The following is a 17,249-nucleotide window of genomic DNA, read 5'->3' on the forward strand; positions in this document are numbered from 1 at the left end:
CTGTTGGCAAACACAGATTAGTCAGGATAAAGTCGCCACAGACTCAACCAAGCAAAGCATAAATGGCCCTTTCAGCACAAGCCTGAGAGGAGGGATGTTACCGAGCGCAGCAACCCAATTTCTTTTCTCCGGGATCCCCAAACTCGTGTTTTCGAACGCTTTCCGATTCACGAGGCAGGTGGCTTGATCACCTAAGTGCCCCTCCCCCGCTTTCCTTCGCGTATTTCCTCCACCTCCTAGCCCAAGTTTGACTTTTTAATGGATTCGGGAGGTCTGAGGCAGACTAGGAGGCTGGGAAGGGAAGGAAGGCGCACGACCACCACACACGCAGATTCACGCGGCGCTGGCGTGATGAAAAAAGGCGGGCACGGGGACCAGACGGGAGGTGCCGGAGAGGGCACAGGACACGCCTCGCTCGGGGAGCAGGGGGCGGGGCCACGTGCCGGTTCCAGGGTTCAGAGCTCGAGCACCGGAGGGCTCGCGAGCGTCCCAGCCTGTCCGCCCGCCCACCGCTCCGCCCGCGAGCATCCCAGTCCCCGGACTCTAAGCCCTCGCTCAGCCCGCGAGCGCGTGGCACGAAGGCGCGCCCGCATCCATGCCTCAGCCGAAGGAGCTGGAGGCGCTCGCAGCCCCAGCGTCTGATGCGAGGACTGAGCGCGTGGCTGACCTCGTCGTGCCCCGCTGAGCCAGGCGCGGGGAGTGAGAGGGGCGCGCTCCAGCTCTGCTAGCCGCCGCGCGAGGCGGGGCGTGGCGGGGCGTGGCGGGGCGTGGCCGGGGGGGCGCGGCCGCCCGCCGAGAGCCGCGAAGAGCAGGCGCGCCGCGGACCTGAGGGAGGACACGGTTTAAAGCTTGCCATCAATTGTGAGTCCGGAGAGGCCAGTCCCTAAGCTAACACACTAACTCTGCAGCCTTCCTCACGACCCCAAGCCACCGAAGGCGGCGACACCTGATCCAGCACACAAACGGGTCCCTTCTGTCCCCGGATACAATTTCGCGGCGGAGACACACTCAAACTCACGCGCAGCAGCCAGGAGCGGAGGTAAGCGGAGGGACCACGCCGCTCCAGAGGGCGGGAGGGGGGCGGGGCGGCAAGAGGAGAGGGGCGTTGTTTGCTCCCAGAGGTGAGTGCCGGGCGGATGGCTGCGACCTAGGGGTGGGGGGCTAGGGAGCAGAAAGTGCGGATGGGGTTGGACTGAGGGGGTTAGGCGTTGGGGGTGGGTAGGCTGTGGGGCGGAGGGGTGTAAAGGAGATCTTTCCTTGCTGCGCCGCTCGCGCCCGTGCTCCTTTCCCTGCCGTATGGCGCCCGTTTGAGGGTCCTCTCGCGTTTCGTGCGTGTAGGCTGAGAGAGGGGATCACCCGGCGTGGATCTGGCCAAGGACCTTGCACTTGACCCTGGAGCTATGGGCACCGCGGAGCCCCCGCCGCCAGCCAGGGATGGGGGCCCGGGAGGTGTTTGGGAAACTCGCAACTCTCCTCTACTTCGTTCTCTCCTGAGGGGGAACTAGACCTGGGTGCATTGGGCGTAGCGCGTGTCTTGGGGCTACACACGCACACGCACAGACACAGGGACCTTTCAGTGCCGGCAAGCCTGTGCGACCCCCGGGAATGGACAGTGGTGGCAGGGTCTCCGCGCGGATGCGGGAACTATATGGCGTGCCCTTGCTTTAGAGAAGCGTGTGCGGATTAGGAGGCGAGAGAAGGACGCGCTGCAGGAAGTAGGGCGCCTTCCACGGGCCGGAGGAGCGTCGAGGGGCCTGGGATGCGTGGTTTGGAGTTGTACGAGGCAAACTGCATCGGAGTGCGACAGGGCGAAAGGACAGTCATGCGTGGCGAGGGGGTTACTCAATCTGTATGTGTAAATTCGCTGGTTTAATGGAGGGTTTATGAAGTTGAGTACGGGGAACGTGTCACTCTGCAGCACTTCCTTAGGGAATGTACGACCTCTGTACCTCTACCTCTGGTTCCCATCGCCGAAAAGCAATCCCAAGGGGTTGGGGGGGCGGTGAGGAGGAGAGAAAGTGAGAGAACTTCTGAAAGTACTCTAACTCGGAAGGCTAGATTGTGTTAACTAGTCATTCTCACGGGGGAGAGGGCGTATCACAAGGGGGAGGAGTGGGTAGCATTCGAGTCACCTGCATTATGAACCAGTTTTAGCAGTAGAGGCAGCCTTTTATTTCAAGTGGGTTCCACCCAGAAACGATAGGAAAAACACTACTCTAAAAACCTTCGGTTTCCCTTGGGCTGTCATCTCGTACAATGAGTTTTTTAAGATTAATGAAGGTGTGGTAGTTTGGCTAGATGTCAAGTGTGCTGTTGTTTCTATTTATGATAATTTCATGTTCAAAGAAAAAAAAAGTCTCCGCTCGGAATTGGTGTAATTGGTGTGCTTTATTTCCACTTACTCCCAGAAAAAAATGCCACTTGAAGGAAGGCTAGGAAGTGCTTTTTAATTGGTATGTTAATAGTGTTAGGAGTAATCACATTTTATTCCCTGGAGAGTTTTAAATTAATGGAAGAGCCATGCACATCAATATTGTATAGTGAGGGAATCTGAACTTTGCGTTAATTGAATTAGATCATAAACCAGACTGTTTTTTCTGTCTCAGAGAGAAACTGTGGACTAGTTTTCTCTTATGGAAACTATCTCCAGGCAGTTTGAGATAATTGCTTTTGGACTGTTTCTGTTCGGCAACTATTCTAGATAATTCTAGAGGGAAACACTCAAGTGCTATTTGATTTGCCTGTCACCCACAAGGTAAGGTTGACATCTTGTGTTGCGTGATTTAGTGCTATAGCAGTGTTTAAAAACTACAATGAAGCACACTTCCGTGACATTTAGTAATAGCTTGATAGTATATTAGTAGCTCGGGCATAACTGAGTAAAAACTGTACTTGTGACTTTCTCTTGATAATACTATTGTAGAGATTCAAACTCTTTTTAAGTCTAAAATTTCCAGAGCTTTATGCTTGTTGTACTAATGCCTGGTGCGCATATTAGAATAAGTAAACCAATGGAGTAAAAAATATTTGTAAAAAAAAATTTATTTTTTGTAAAATCTTTTTTGTGGGTAAAGAGTTTGACAGTTCACATTTGATTTAAATTACTTAAAACATTTCATGGTACCTTATGAATAACTATCAGCTTAATTACCATGTAAATATTGATGACAAAGGAAGAAAATAACCACACTCTCAATTGTCAGACTCCTTTTCAAAGTTATTTATGTGCTTATTTATAAGATAGTATTGACTTGATGCTGTTTAATTCACATTAGATTTCCAAAGTACACCAGGAGAGTAAGAACTTTTGATTGTTTTTGCAGTATGTCATAATATCTCATTTATTTGACACTATCTGGGTTATTACTTATTTACATAAGCACATTTTCAAAATAGCTGACCCCTCACACCATTAATTACTGATACTTTAAAAAGTTAGCTATTAAAACAAGTAATTTCTAAATATTACACTCTTACTTGCTCCCTAGGATGTAAGTTAATTTTTTTTGTTGGACTGTCTTTATGAACATGAATTCATAAAGAATTGAATAGTGCTATTCCTTGAGGTGTATAGAGCTGTTTTTGTTTATAGTAAATGGCCTCAGCCTGCCTGGTTGAAATACTAGATTGGGGACAGAAGTACTATTCTTTTTTTTTTATGGTTTTTCTGGGTCCTCTTTCTGTTATCAGCTATCACTTTCTGCTGCTGTCAGGCTGTGAGCGGGCCCTGCTGCTCTATTATGTGTTGTCTTTTTCTTTTCTTTTTTTTTTTTTTCTGAAATGATGTGGGCTATTGCTCGAGTATAAAGCTTGTGTAATTTGTGACAGGTACTTGCTGTTCTCATCCTTTGTTTCTGGGCTAGATAGTGAGCTCAGTGGCTGAGGTTCCTAGAAGGGTAACTTCTATATAAATGGTTTTAATGTGTTTTTTTAATAGAAAATTTTGTATATGAGATCTTTAGAAGGGTGTCTTGATTTCAGACATTCAGTCTTCTGGAAGATCTTTGCTTTTCCGAGAAATTGAAGCAGGCTTTAAAAAAAGTTTACTTTTCTTATGGTAGGCCCAGATTGTCTTTGTTCAGGAATACGTGTACGATGATATTTTACATCCTGCTTTCTGCCGTTGAAATTGACTAGCTGTATGTAATATTGGCACTATTTCTCTACTCTGGAAGCTAGGAATAAGAAGTGTGATTTGATAAGCCTGGTGCCCATACTTGAAGCTAGGTGAATCATTTCAGTATTACTTTGCATACCCACATATGGGGTTGCATAATCAAATGAGTTTGAATAAAGTTGTTTAATTTAGTGTTGAAAACGGTGATAATCATATCTTCCTAATCTAAAGCATTTCACAAACATCCTTCTTTTTTTCAGCAAATACTTATTAAAAAACATTACTATGCATTGGGCACTATGGTCCTGTACACTGGGGATATGCAGACACATAAGACCATGGGACGACTCTGGGTTTAAGAGGATTAGATAGATAGAAAACAAGTTGGTTTCAATAAGTACAAAATAGTGCTATATGTTCTTTTTTTTTTTTTTTAATTTTTATTTATTTATTTATTTATTTATGGCTGTGTTGGGTCTTCGTTTCTGTGCGAGGGCTTTCTCTAGTTGCGACAAGTGGGGACCACTCTTCATCGCGGTGCGCGGGCCTGTCATTATCGTGGCCTCTCTTGTTGCGGAGCACAGGCTCCAGACGCGCAGGCTCAGTAATTGTGGCTCACGGGCCTAGTTGCTCCGCGGCATGTGGGATCTTCCCAGACCAGGGCTCGAACCCGTGTCCCCTGTATTGGCAGGCAGATTCTCAACCACTGTGCCACCAGGGAAGCCCAGTGCTATATGTTCTTGAGTGCTTTGATAGAGAAATGCAGAGTGCCCTGAACAGGCATTTGGAAGTGGCCAGTTCTACATGGGGACAGAGACTAAAGAGGCTTCATAGAGAAGGTGACAACAGAGGAGTCAGTGTAGACAAGGGCAAGATCATGGAGGACTGTTTGCCATCCTACGGCGTGTGGACCATTTTCTCTTCAAGGTTGTTTTAAACAAAGGAGTGGGGAAAACACAGCTCTCCCAGCAGTCTAGAAGGATGGATCTGAGGTGTGAGACAGGAATAACAGGTTAGAAGGTATTGGGGTGATCTTGCTAAGAGAAGTTGAGGAACTTACATCAAAGTGGTAGCAGTGAGATGAAGAAGAGACTTTGGTCACACAGATGTTAAGGTGGTAGAATCTCTCAGATTAGGTTGACCGGTTAGATGGTGGGTGGTATGGGAGGATGAGATAGGGACTTTAAAGGAGAAGCCGATTTGAGGACCAAGGATGACAGAGTTCAGCTTTGGACATGTAGAATATGAAGTGCTTATAGAAAATTCAGCTGGAGATGAGTGTCCGATGGATCATTGCACAGAACTTCTGAGCAGAGAGGTCTGGGCTAGATAGGTAGGTAGATAAATGGATAGATTAACGGAAAAAAAAAAAAAAAAAGGAAGTCAGTAGATCTTCTAGGGTAGGTTCGGAGAGTAAGATGAAAAAAGAGGCCTGGGGAGATTCTAAAATCAAATTGTTGGCTAGAGATATAGGGAGCAGTAAAGAAGGAAAAGGTACAGAGTGAAAGTCGGGAGGAAAATTAGGGGAGAGTAACTTTTAGTAGCTGAAGGAGGAAAGAATTTCAAGAAATGAGGGGCTAAGTACTAAAGTGAGGGGTATCAGACAGTCCTGGTTCTGCACCTGACTAGTATGTGACCTTGAACTCAGAATTTAGTTCCCTTTCCTCATTTACATAATGAAGATCAAAGTGTGACCTCCCAGGGCCACTGTGAGGATCAAATGAGATAAAGTCTATCAAGCTCAGTGACTGGAAGTTATCTGGTTTCTGTTCAATAAGTGCTAGCAGTGTTTATGGAAAACAGAACTTGGATTTGGTGATAGGTCTGTAGAGACTACTGCTTTCAGCAGTACTCGCTCTCAGGGTTTAGGGAGGGTGATTAAAAGATATGTTTCAGATGGAAACTTGATCATATTTATAGCCTTTGAGGAGGAAGCCAATACAATAGGGGCACTTGAAAATTTTAAAGGGAAAAGAGAGAGCCATTGGCACATGTTCCTTGGCTAGGGGGCGGGGTTGGCCCAAGAGCTCTGGGGAGATGTTAGCTTCCTCAGGACAAGCCATGCTTCCACCAGCCTGGAGGGTCCACAGCATCTTTGTTGCTTTTTAAAAGCATCTGGTAATCAAATCATAGACATTTTTAACGTCTTATTTAAGGTTTCTTGGTATTTAAGTGAGTTTAAGTGAGTTCTAGTTTCTTAGATAATCTAATAAGGACAAAGATTATTCATTTTAAAAGACTCTGAAAACAAAAACAAGATAGGTGATATTAAAACTGAGCACAGTGTAATTTAATGTTTAATTCAGAAGGCATTTCCATGTCTAAGGCATGTGGAAGGCATTTCCATGGGGTCTTAAAAGTCAACACCATGGAAATCAGGTATTAATCTGTGTAATAGGGGAAGGACTGATTTGTAGATTTCTTAAAAAATTGAGCTGACCATAGTAATATTTTAAAATATCTACTTTTGGGGTTTCCCTGGTGGCGCAGTGGTTAAGAATCCACCTGCCAATGCAGGGGACACGGGTTCGTGCCCTGGTCCAGGAAGATCCCACATGCCATGGAGCAACTAAGCCCGTGCTCCACAACTACTGAGCCTGCACTCTAGAGCCCGCGAGCCACAACTACTGAGCCCACGTGCTGCAACTACTGAAGCCCATGCGCCTAGGGCCTGTGCTCTGCAACGAGAGAAGCCACTGCAATGAGAAGCCCGCGCACCACAATGAAGAGTAGCCCCCCGCAACTAGAGAAAAGCCCACGCACAGCAACAAAGACCCAACGCACACAAAAATAAAAAAGTAAAATAAAATAAAATCTACTTTTTTCCTTAGGATTTTCTCTAGTTGGATGAAGTAATGCTTTATATTAGAGATAAACATCTAAAATTAGATTTCTATTTTAATATGTATATATTTTTTTACCCTGTAATTAATGGGTATTTTGAAAAATAACTTATATATGTGAATTGGTTTGGGAACCAATCAACAATTGAACATGGTGCATAATGTTTACTAGTTGGTTTTTAGGCATATTGGTGATTAATTGGTTATAAATATCTATTCCTTTTTAGTTCAAATTAGTAAGTCTGTTTCAATACATGCTTATCAATATTCACTACTTACCATTTGTTTATATATATATATATATATTTTTTTTTTTTTGGCTGCACAGTGCAGCATGCAGGATCTTAGTTCCCTGACCAGGGACCAAACCCATGCCCCCTGCAGTGGAAGTGTAGAGTCTTAACCACTGGACCGCCAGGGAAGTCCCTCATTTGTTTATATAACATGTAGCATAGTACGTAGTTTTTAGGACACCCAATAAATGTTTTCTGAGTAAAATGAAATTAGATGTTCAGTATTTTTAAGGTGAACTGAAGTCCATTATGTATGTGGTTTTTAATCTTTGATGACGTTCTTTCCCTGAAATTCTCTAGCTACATTTTTTTGTTATCAGGACCTCTCTATTTTGGAGTTGAGTTTCAGTCTGTTATGCTAACTCCCTCACAGTGTATGGTCCCACTCTTGCAAAACATAGTGGTCTGTACGGGTGATTTTCAGTTTAGGACTTCTGACAGTTCCATGTTACATATTCACCAACTCAGTTCTGGACTCTATACTGTCCTGCTCAGGACTCCCTTACAGAGATGACAAGTGCCACATTGAAATTAACTTAGACGTGAGGTCAGCATTTAGGAGTGCAGAGCCCACACAAAAACAGAACCTTTGGATTTGTGAATGGCAGGGTATGTAGGACAGCCTAGGTCAGTTCCTACTCTGGTTGGAAATTTATGTAAGTATTAAAACATTTGGATTAGATAGAAAGAGTGTGTAGTTAGGAACATTTCAGAGATACTGTGTATTTTGCTAATAGCTTTGTGCTATTTGTCTGAATTATTAATAATGGAATCAGTCACTATATTGGAGGTGTAATTTCCCTTGACTTGATTTAGAGAACAGAAATGAACCTTTAGGGATTCCAATCCACTAAATAAATTTACATTGTAACTGATTTGGTAAATATTTGCTTGATTTGGGAATATTATGAATACAAACATATGTGTAAAATTATTTTGCACTTTTCAATTCTATTTCAAAGAAATTTAATACTTGACACATTTCCAAGAGTTATACTTTTTTAGCTATTACATTGGCTATAACTTGCTTTAATAATAACCATGGGGCTGATTTTCCTTCAAGTGGTATATTTTAGTGTAAACAAAATGTTCCCATGGATTTAAAAACTTTTTAAAAAGTAGAATCAAGTGTACGAATATGCTGTAGTTTTTTATAATATGTTCCTGAAAAGTAGTATAAAATTCAGTTTTTATAAATTGAATCATATTTACAGAATTTAAAATTTTCAAAGCACTTGAAAGTTAGGCAAAATTTTAGCTCTTAAAATACAGGTGACGGGTATACAGATGTTTTCTATATTAATCTTTATACTTTTCCATAGGTTTGAAATAGTCGACAGTCCAAAATATATGGGCAATGATTTCAAAGCATATCCTGTTTTAAAGGTACCCAGAGACTTTGCTTATTTAAAGCAATCTCAAAGTCCACCTCTCTATAAAAGGAATCCCATTTTGGTTAATCTGTTTTGCAAATTCAGACTTTCCTAATGGACTTAAGCAAACACACACAGCAACAACAACAACAAAACTTGGGGACACCTCTGTACCACATTGTAAATATAGTCACATTCACCATCTTAAGCGTGTAACATACAGGCTTAATCTGATTCTAGACCTCATCCCCACCTTACTATCCCTTATTCAGAAGAGAAGGCATTGACAGGAAGATTTTTTTTTTTTTTTTAACTAGCAATGGAATAAGCCATCCAGTGGTGTTGCCTTCCTGTTTTGAGAGAGCTGCCCTGAGACTGGGCGGATGACACAGGCCCTGCAGCCCCTTGGCTGTGGCTTCTCCTTCTGAGGAAGGCCATGTGCTTTACATAGCCTTTGCATGTGTGCTGCTGTACCTGTGGTTCACATGTACTCGTCAGCCAATCAGGAGAGCGGGGCTTAGAGGAAAACTAGTCAAACAGGTTTGTCTGTCTACTTAGAAGGGCGGGGGGAGGCGGGGGAGGGCGGGGGGGGGGGCAGTGAAATTTGTGGATAAGGTCAAGGGTGAAACTATTTTAAGGAATATTAATGCTAATCACTGACTCTGTTTTTTCCTGGTTTTGAAAATACTTCGGGGACATTTGTGAGAATATATCTTAATGGAGCTAAAGTGAGAGTAAGGGAAACTGGAAGGAGAAATAAATAAGAAACAGGGAATTAGAGCAAGATGGAGAGTGGGCAAGGAAAGACAGTAGTGGAGGGGAAGAAGAAAACAAGGGGAAAAGGACAGGTGTCTCAGTGGCGTATGTGGGCTTTGTGTGAACCTGGAGCATCATAGCAGGAAACCATAGTATTGATCTGAGCATGAATTTAATTAAAACCAATAGCTGTGATCCTCAATATCCCAAAGAAGGAACAGTCTACTGGCTCAGGGCTGAGGTTTACTAAGGATGTTGGTGGGAAAATGTAGTTACCATCTCAGACACTACCTTTATGTGGGAAATTCTCAGTTCCTTTGAACAACAGTAAAATGTTACATTCATACAGCTTTTTTTTGCAAATTGCTGACTCATACATTCTGTCATTTTATCCTCATTCTGCCCCTGAGCGTTGTCCGGTAGGTAGTCACATCTTACGAACCATGACCTGGGGGTGCAGAGCTCTGAAATCACCAGGACAGTCGGCAGGGGATTTGATGTTCGAACCCAGGCTCCTGGCTATTCATTTTCCCATGGGAATCCTGGCTTTCAGGACTGTCTATCGTCCGGCTGCCTTTTGATCACCCTTGTTTACTTCCTCCTATGCCCAGCATGGTTCCATTTATTGGGTTCATTTCTCTCTTTAGGCATTTGCTTTAGGATACCCCACACCTGAACTGTTCTACTTTTTTTTCGTCTGTGCTTTCACATTCTCATCCTTCATGGTCTCTATACTTGTCCCACCTCAGACTGTTGCTTCCCAGTTTCTTTTGCTTTTCCTTGACTTTCATGTCTACATTTGTCCATGATATTTGAACACTTAGTTACGTTAATTCTCCCTCTAAGAAGAGTATGCGCAATTAGAGTGTGGACTTTCACTCTTAGTTTCCCTATAAGGCCTTGGACAAACATATTAATCAGAGGTAAGATATTTAAATGTAATTGAATGATACCTTCAGTGACTCATAAAGCAGGCAAGGAGGTAAATTCTCTAAAATGCTGTATGTATATTGATGCTTTTTTCCTTTTGTTTTTTTTCAAAACCACATATTCAAACTTGAAATGTTCCCTTCCTTTGTTTTTAAATGAAATGTTCTGTATAGACTGCTGTATCATTTAGTTATAACAGAAGAAAACAGTTGGTCTGTAGAAAGGTTATATATAGTTCTTTGAACTCTTCATTATAAAATTTATAATGGTTTAGTAGATTTTTCTTTTAAAATTTACCTGGGGCTTCTAACGGATGGAAGTATATTCACAGCTAATTCTAGGAAAGGCTAATAAGAGGAAATAATGACAGAGATAATTGTTTAGTTTTTAATTTGTATTTATATTTGAATATAAATATGTCTGATGTCAAGGAATAGTAGTTGGAAAAGAGAATGATTACACATATTAGGAAGCTCTGACTTCAGAAGCATTTAAATGCTCCCTTCTCCCCCCACCCCCCAGATAAGACCTTTTATATCGATTAACCAAAAGCACAGGCCGAGTTCTTTTCCCTCTTACCAAAGTTCTCTGGTTTAGAATGTCTCCTCTTCCATCTCTTCTGGGCAGGGCAGTAGGAGTAGGAATAGGAATAAGAATAGATTTTAAGAAATCTCTTCAAAAAAAGGAAATTAATGGGTTAGATAAGACTATTATTAATAAGAAGTGATGCCTGACTCTTATTTGCCAGTTTAAAATAATTCTTGAGAGCATTGAGAGGTGACTGTTATTTTAACCAGCATATGCTTTAGAGTATACTTTTTGTTCACATTTCTAAACAATGCTAAATATGCAGAAACAAGGTCCTCCGGCTGTCCTGCTCCCTCTTTTTGCTGTCTCACTCTTTCATTTGTCTGCCTCTCTGGAGATAATGTCCTTGCCTTTGGTGGGGAGTTCAGAAGAGAAATCCCAGTGACTGGCTTCCAAATTGTCAGTAAGGATGTGGGTAGACGTGTGTTTGGGGGGCTGGGGGAAGGTGGTAGAGTCTGCCCATCACTAGAGTAGGATCTGGTCATTTTATTCAAATCAGCCTGTATAGTAGTTGTCCAGCCTCTATATGAGCCCAACTGCTTTATGCTTTCTCATCATTATTTTTACCAGTAAAAGTAATTTAGCTTATCATTTTGATACTACATAAATGCAGTCCTACTCTTATTCCTACTCTGCTCACAAGGCATGGAAGGGGAGACACTTTGAACCAGACATGTTGAATTCCTGGAGGTTTGTCTAGTGAGCATCTGTAACATAAGAATTAATCCAGGGACTTCCCTGGTGGTGCAGCGATTAAGAACCCACCTGCCAATGCAGGGGACACGGGTTGGATCCCTGATCCGGGAAGATCCCACATGCCGCGGAGCAACTAAGCCCGTGTGCCACAACTACTGAGCCTGCGCTCTAGAGCCCGCAAGCCACAACTACTGAGCCCACGTGCCACAACTACTGAAGCCTGCGGGCCTAGAGCACATGCTCCGCAACAAGAGAAGCCGCCACAATGAGAAGCCCACGCACTGCAACAAAGAGTAGCCCCCGCTCACCACAACTAGAGAAAGCCCGTGTGCAGCAACAAAGACCCAACACAGCCAAAAAAATAAAAAATGAAAGAATTAATCCAGCCATTCGTTCACAAGCGGCCTATTATATCATAGAACTCCTCTGCCTTAGAGACAAAATATACGGTGATTTTTCAAATCTAGTGTAATATTGAAAGGTTTTTATGTATAAAAGTGTAAGAAGGTCATTAGTAAGGCTTTTCAAAGACTGCTGATTTGCTTTGTGGATCCCAGAATTCAAGAAAAAGCCTGTTATCTGACATGTGGCAGTGGCAACTTTGGAGAGTCTTTATGTGGTATAGATAAGAGACACTGGATTAGGACCCAGGAAACCTGAGTGCTAGTTCCGACTCTGCCAATGAGTAACTACGAACTAGCCGAGTGATGCTTGGCAACCACCCGCAGGAGACCTTGTCCCTTTCTCTACAAATGAGAGGGTTTGGACACAGTTATCTTTAGTTTTTAAATTGGGACTCTGATTTATTTCATAAAATATGAAAATACATATTTTAAAATATAGTTGGCATCATTTCATAACAAATATATTAAGTACCAATATTTAAGCATATTAATATTATGTTTGCAAGACTATTAACAATGGCAATGATATACAAAAAGACTTCTTTAGACTTGCTTTGTTGTGTTGACTATCAAGTCTAATCCTAGATGCTTAGAAGCCACAAAACTACATTTTTACTTGTTTGTAAGGGAGTATCAGAGAAATGCATTCTCTGCCTACCAAAATCTTCCTCTTCTGGAGAACAATGTAAGGTTGCTGTTTTATCTAATACTCCATAACAACCTTCTCTTTGTGATTTGACTAGCGTTTTATGAGACAGCAGTGGGGAAGTTTGCTATTTGTTCACTCTGCAGAACTTGCAAGGAATTGAATAGGGATATATCCAGAATTATTTTAAGTTTGTTTTTTGGTTATATTTGGCCAGACATTTTTGGTCGCAAAACATGTTTAAGATATCACATGGGGATTTATTTTGTGACTCTTAAATAATGTTAATGTAGATAATGTTAAAAATTCGCTTAAACTAGTGATATTAAAGAAAGGATATTATTAATAATAAGAGAAACAATCCCATGATCTTTTGTGATCCTAGTACATTTTTGAAGCCTGAAGATTCTCTAAGAAATGGTGTATTGAAAAGCTGTTTCCCGCACAGGTGATTTTGTCCCATTGTGGGAGAAGATAATTTGATCTGCATTTCCTCCACGTTCATTGTGGTATTCTGCTAATTAAATCCCAATGAAAGAGTTATAAAAAGTCCTAATGAAACATTTTAAAACATTAATCAAACATCAGTTTTCTTAAGAAAGCATATACCTATGAGAACCTAAAGCCTCATACAAACTCAGTTGGATGATTTATGAAACTTGTCTCATTTGTTTAAGGATGAGATCAGAACCAAAACAAAGAATTTCCTTATTGTTTGCTGAATGTTGATCACATGATGCAGAAGCCTGGAGATAACTGGTACCAGGCTGGTCTTGAGGAGGTGCAGAAAAAGAAATCCACACTGTATCTGTGGATATGGATATGGATATCTATAAAATTGCGGTTTTTAAAACTGCAGACTTTTTTCTCTATCAGTGATTCTCAAAATGGTCCCTGGAACAGCAGCATCAACATCACCTGGGAATTTGTTAGATGTGCAGATCCTTGGGCCCCTCCCAGATCTACAGAATCCGAAACTGAGGACAGGCCTAAAAGTCTGTTATAACAAACTCTTCAGGTGATTCTGCTGCATGCTAAAGTTTGAGAACCACTGATGTATGATACTAAATATAATCAGTTCCAATTTTCTCATGTGATGAAAAAATTTCTTATCATTCTAGGGACAAAAGAAAAATCTAGTGTAGATTTCAAAATGTTTTCCTGGTTAACACTTTTCCTGGTTAGTTTTTTTTTTTTTTTTAATTAATTAATTATTTATTCATTTTTGGCTGTGTTGGGTCTTCGCCTCTATGCAAGGGCCCTCTCCAGTCGCGGCAAGTGGGGTCCACCCTCCACCGCAGTGCGCGGGCCTCTCACCATTGCGGCCCCCCCCCATTGCAGAGCACAGGCTCCAGACGCACAGGCTCAGTAGTTGCGGCTCACGGGGCCAGCTGCTCCGCGGCACGTGGGATCCTCCCAGACCAGGGCCCGAACCCATATCCCCTGCATTGGCAGGCAGACTCCCAACCACCGCGCCACCAGGGAAGCCCTCCTGGTTAGTTTTTATAACCTAAATTCATGATACTGTATTTTATTTACTAATTGGTTGTTTAGGGTTATTCAGGTATTCTTAGTTTTGCCAACACACACACACACAAGCTCCTCAATTTATTAAAAGACAACAACAAAAAGTGGGTTGGATTAGTTTACTTTTGTGTATTTTGCTATGACTTTGTGAAAGTGCAGCTCACTGGTTCTCAATATCATAATCCCTTGGGAGCATCAAAAAGAAAACAAAAAACTCTTAAGACCTAGGTAGGCCTCACCTCCAGAAATTCTGATTTAATTGATCTAGGTTGGGAGCGGCAGGTTTTCAGGCGTCTCTAGTTTTCACAGGCTCCCCAGATGGTTATAATGAGCAGTCAGACTTGAGAGCCACTGGAGTGTAGCTGTGTGTTGGAAGATTGGCTCACCTACCAAATATCAGTTCCTTAAAAAAATTGCATATTAAGTCCATTAGGTCCTTTCATTATTTTAAGCAAATTGTCTTTTGTTTATGTGTGATTGAAAAATAATTTGTTTTCCAGTAGGTTATTGGTATTGTTGACTGGTTGACCTCATTATTGATCACGTTTTATTACTCTTCGTTCTGCCTCTCGACTTGCCTCTAAATCTTTGCTTACTCACAGTGCGGTGTGCACACCTACAGCATCTCATGTCACCAGAGAGCTCGTCAGAAAGAAATCATTTGGGGCCCCATACCAGACATACTGAATCAGAATTGCATTTTACAAGTATCCCTATGAAATTTGTCTTCACAGTAAAGATTCTCTAGAACATAAAGTTTAAAATCAGGGTGAATTTCATTTTTCTTCATTTTTTTCCTCAGCATCCATTGATCTGGTCTTAACTACTTTTGTGAACCAAATCATATCAGTCTCATTAAACTTATTCTTAATCCCATTTTTCAGTAAGCTTTAGAACGGTAAGCGATGTTCCAGACCATCTAATTTAATATCTTCACCTGGCAGGTGAAGCAAATTAGGTGCAGAGAAATTAAATAACTTGGCCTAAATTACAAAGGCTGTGGATTTGGGCATCCATAGATGCATGCCATATATATATTTATTTTTTTCCTTTAATTTTAGGGACTTCATGATAGGGTCACTTAAAATGATTTTATTATCATAATATAAACAACTTGAAATGTGAGCTACCTGAAAAGACAATCTTAGGTTACCTAAATATGACACATATCCAAAACACCAAAATTTTAAATACACATTGACATTTATTTAGATTATCTATCCAAAGGGACATTGCTAATACTTTACTAATACACTAATATTTCAAATTATCTTATAATTTGTATAATTTAGTCATAATGGGAAAGTAGAATATGTGATATTAAACTGAATGCAAATTGAAAGGTACCGCATGTCTTTATAAATTACTAAAACTGTATTCACACGCTCCTGAGAGACTGCAGGCACTTTGTCACAGGACATTTAAAAATATTTGGGGAGTGTTTATTTGTTTATTCTGGGTTCCTCAGGATCTGTGGTTGGGCATTGTCATTTTCTGAATCCCCAGGACAGTTGAGCTTTATCAGGTCTTTAAATTTCAGATCCACACGTCCACTGCATCACTTGTATTTCTCTTATTGCACATAAAGATTAAGTATGAGATCCTTGTCTCTCAGTCTGGTGGTTGAATTGCATCAAAATCTCCAGCTGCTTCTTACAATTGCAGATTTGGGGATTTCTCCCCAGACTTCATAATAGCCTGTGTGTTGAAAAGACCCTGGAATCTGCATTTTTAGTTAGCACCATGGGTGTTTCTTTTGGATGTGAACATTTCAGAATCGTTTCATTAGGCGATTAAATTTGTGCTTAATATAGTTAAATTTAATCACCGTCATTGAGCATTAATTGGATACATATAATTTACTAGGTACTGAGTGCAATGTCTATTGGTATCCATATGATCCTATTTTTCTTTTCTCTCTTATTTTCTTGCTTTTTATCTTACCTTCCCACTTGATGATTTCAGAGAAGGATCCCAAGTGGGCCTGGGCCAGCTATCACTGTTAAGCGAATAGCATCGAGTTTCTCATTGCAGCTTCACCACCCGTACTATAGATGTCTGGGAAGAGGTAACTGCAAATGCTGGCAGTGTAGACAAGTGGTAAGTGCAGCTAGCCTGGAGTGTTATAACAGCAACAGCAACAATAAATGACAACAAAAACATTCCTTACAACTTCTCCTTCAAAAGGAGGCTTTTCCTGTACCCCTTGGCACTCATCAGAGGACCAAGTGCAGAAATGAATTTTTTGAACGGTATTGCTAATGGTTTATTTCCTTCAGTAGTTTGCATTTCTCTAGTTAAGCTGTGCACTTCCAAACAAATAAATGTCTTTAATTTTTCTGAATGAATCAAAACCATTAATTTGATAAAGTGGCAGATTTTTAAAATCTGTTCTCTCTCTTTATTAACTGCCAACAGCCAACCGAATGTAGGGTTTTTACCCAGATTGCCCTCTTGATTAATTAAAGATGCCAGGCTACTACCAGATCACCCCTTTTTTCTGGTGGGAATCATTAACCAACAGCAGGTGGCCTTAACTTCCTGAATTATCTCTCCCCATCACCCACCCCAAGTCAAGGTGTTCCCACTTCACAGTGTGATTTTAGGGGACTCCTTGCTTTCATAGTTTAATTGCAAATAGATGGTCATAATTAACTTCAGAACACAAGATATCGTTTACATATGAAAGATGAATGTTTAAACCTGGGCCATTTAACAACTCTATAGCAATAAAGCTGAGTTTTCCCCCAGTTTGACCACAGTTACAATATGTTTTTTCAGCTTTGTTTTCTTCCTCTCTTCGCGTGGTGGGATGAAAGTGGATTAAAAATGGATATGAAGCTCTGCAATATACTAGATAATTTCTTATCTCAGTCTTACTCTCAATCATATTCTCCTCATCTGTAAGTGGGAACAACTATTTTTGCCTTTATCTCAGTATAAAACGAGATAATACTCATAAAGCCTGTGATGCAGGGAAGGTACATAATACAGCTCTTTTTACAGGCTGCTGTTTATTGATAGTTTTATGTTAGGATATAGATTTCAAGCTATGGGGTGACCAGCTCCTTCTGGT

The 17,249-nt window shown here is 41.4% G+C and overlaps 1 protein-coding gene across 1 annotated transcript in view; it reads left to right on the forward strand.

The window, feature by feature from the left end:
- The first annotated feature begins 305 nt into the window (after positions 1-305).
- Positions 306-17,249, forward strand: part of UGT8 (UDP glycosyltransferase 8) — a 92,041-nt gene continuing 75,097 nt past the window's right edge. The window contains exon 1 of the mRNA XM_036851947.1: positions 306-1,039. The gene's annotated coding sequence lies outside the window, so the exon portion shown is untranslated. The remainder of the gene's footprint in view (positions 1,040-17,249) is intronic.

The sequence above is a fragment of the Balaenoptera musculus genome, chromosome 5, assembly GCF_009873245.2.
Source record: "Balaenoptera musculus isolate JJ_BM4_2016_0621 chromosome 5, mBalMus1.pri.v3, whole genome shotgun sequence".
NCBI lineage: Eukaryota > Metazoa > Chordata > Mammalia > Artiodactyla > Balaenopteridae > Balaenoptera > Balaenoptera musculus.